A 2,904-nucleotide genomic window follows, 5' to 3' on the forward strand; every position below is an offset into this window, starting at 1 on the left:
TCCAGACATGAGCTGGAGTCTGGACATTTTCTAAAGGGGCTGTATGTGTCAGTTGCTCGGGACATTTTCCAGAACGTCTCCTGCCAGCCACCCGGGAAAATGATCAGAATATTCACAGTGAACGACGATGCTTCTAACACGTGATGGACGCAAAACACCAGTGTCGATGTGCTGCTCTTCCCAGACACCACCCCTCGCCCGAATGATGCAGAACTATGAAAAACCTGCCGACCCAATTTAAAAAACACGTTCCTCAGCAGCACTTTAAACAGAATCTGCCGGTGTCGCCCGTCCTGAACACTTTGTTATCTTTCATCTTGGAATCCCTTCTCTGTCCATCTGCTGATGTCAGAAGGTGCAGCGTTATTATGTGTCGTGCTGAAGAGTGCGACAGCTTTAAAAGCAAAAAAAAAAGCAAAAGCAGAGCAGTATCTAAATGAGGCATAATAGATGTGAGAGTGACATAACCATGTTGAAGGGATGTAAGCAGCCTGACAGGAACATTGCTTCTAGCAACTCCTGTGCTGCATTAGTGATGATTTTCCAGGAGGCGCTCACAAAGAGTCTTCACAGCTCCGCGCTGATCCGCAGCCAAACCCGGAAAAGCCCCCCGAAACAAGGGGAGGCCACGTGCACGCGGGCGAGCGCTTCACACATTGTTATTCACAACCCACCATCCACACCGGCCAAATTTATTTCCCCCCACTTAAAAAAAAAAAAAAAGAGACAAAAATATAGGTCATTCCGGTTCTAAAAATGGCTGCCTCTCCCTGGGGCTTGCCAGAGCATGAAATAGACTTTACATCACGTTAGCTGAGCAACAGCAACCAAGAAAGTTTACTTTTTTTTTTTCCTCTTTTTGTCACTGCCCATTTTTCATCCTCTTTTGTTGCTGTAGTCTCACATGCAGCGTTTTTTCTTTTTACCCCTCAGCTCTCGGTTTAGGACCTGAATGAGAAATCGGCAGTTCAGCAGGTTCGGAATGTGACAGACGAGGCTGAAGTCGTCTAGAGATTTAGATAACGTGGTTTGCGAACATTTTTACAATGGTTTCCACCTCTGCCTTTCAGACCCCCTGCCCCTCCCGTGCTGATAAGCAGGAATTCGAAGGTGGATTTTTTTTAAAATGCAAAAGTGCCGTCTGATACGACGAAAGGAAGTCACATGACAGACAGGACGATTACTTCCCCTGCCTGTTTGTGTTGCTGCCCCTGGTCTCAAACCACTGGCAGGTGAATTACATCCGTATCTATGCTTCCTCTGGGTAGTGGCTGCAAAATACAATATGCACAAAATAAGCTGCTCTCGCCTCCTTTTGTGGCTTTGACAAGTTAGTCTGCAATTTATGGAGGCGAATTCACTGGCAGCAAATTGGATTATGCAGCGAGGAAATTTCTGGGGTTGTATTTGCTGTAGTTTGGAGTTTACACACTTCCAGATGCTCTTCCTCCATGACCATATCGTCTCATTTTGTTGTTTTTTCCCGCCCTCTCATCACATCCACCTCCTCCTCCCGCTCCCGTGTCCAATGCACAAAGTCCCTGGTGGCTGCGCCTTGAAATGGCCTCATGTTTATTTAAACTTTTGAGTGTGGCTGCAGCGCGGCCCCGGTGCCTCATTCGTTTTTCTGTGGTGTTTTCTTACAGCCGGCCAGCCCCCGGAGCCATTCATCAGCCGGGCTAAGTGTAGCTACAGCGCAGAGGGCTAAACAGCACTTCACCACAATGAGTGTGACATCAGCTCTCCACACAAACCAGCGGGTGTGTCAAAGAGAGGCACAATTACAGAGGAGGACGAGGGGAAGAGGTGGAGAAATGACCATGCGGGGAAAGAGACGGATGAGGAAATGAGAAGGAGAACGAGGGGCAGAGCGTGTCAGTCATGTGGCTTCTAATTTTGGTTTGGACTCGAGCGCCAGGCTACTACGCTGCAAGCATGAGCAGCTAAGCAAAGACGACACAAACACACACAATAATAATGAGCAGGAAAGAGCGGAGTTAAAAAATTAAATCCCAGAGACGAGGAGTACACGATAATGTTCATTTTGTGTTTCCATAATTTAAGTTCCTCTGAACGGCTTTTAAATTTAATATGATGTCCTTGTAAACAAAAAAAACAAAAAACCCTCCATGCAGCCAAAGTGAACTTAAAAAAATTATCTCCCCAAATATGGATTAAAGAGAAGGACTCGCATCCAAGTTTAATGGAGAGCACAACAAAGAGAACTTGGGCTGGAATCCAAATAAGAGGAGAGATAAGGACACGAAAGATCAAAACCGAGGAGGAAAAATGTGGAAAAAAAACTGAAATGGGTTTTGGCAGAAACTGACATCCAGCTGTGCGTCAGTGAATCAAAACGTAAAAAGGCAACATCCAACTTACATGGTAAATTACGAGAAAAGGAAGATTGAGACAGAATCAATAAAGAGTCCAGACAGAATTCAATTGTATATATATCTATATATATATATATATCTTCATTTATTTCAATATTTAAACCCACTAAAAGTTGTAAATACAACTTTTGAATGAAAGGCACAGGAAAAATCAGACAATGCTGATATAATACTCAAAAGAAAAAATTACAGTACAAAAGTGAACAGTTAGTTATGCACGTACAAATCCCTCCAGGTTCCTCCAGACGTGGGGAAACAGAAATGTATCGGACACAGCGGAGGAGGGGGCGGCTTCAGACCCACATATACATTAACCGAACTTCTCTTTATTGCTTTTCCAAACCGACCAGCGCCACGCGCTTCCTGCTTTAGATGGAGTGGCTCGTATTTACTTGATTATCGGCCCCTCTATTGACCGTGCTACACAACACTCCACTGGGAGTTTAGAGTCGCAGTCACGACACTGAGACGGATCACGCACGAAGCAAATGGGATCAGAGCAAAATGA

The sequence above is a fragment of the Hippoglossus hippoglossus genome, chromosome 20 (genome assembly GCF_009819705.1).
Source record: "Hippoglossus hippoglossus isolate fHipHip1 chromosome 20, fHipHip1.pri, whole genome shotgun sequence".
Classification (NCBI taxonomy): Eukaryota; Metazoa; Chordata; class Actinopteri; order Pleuronectiformes; family Pleuronectidae; genus Hippoglossus; species Hippoglossus hippoglossus.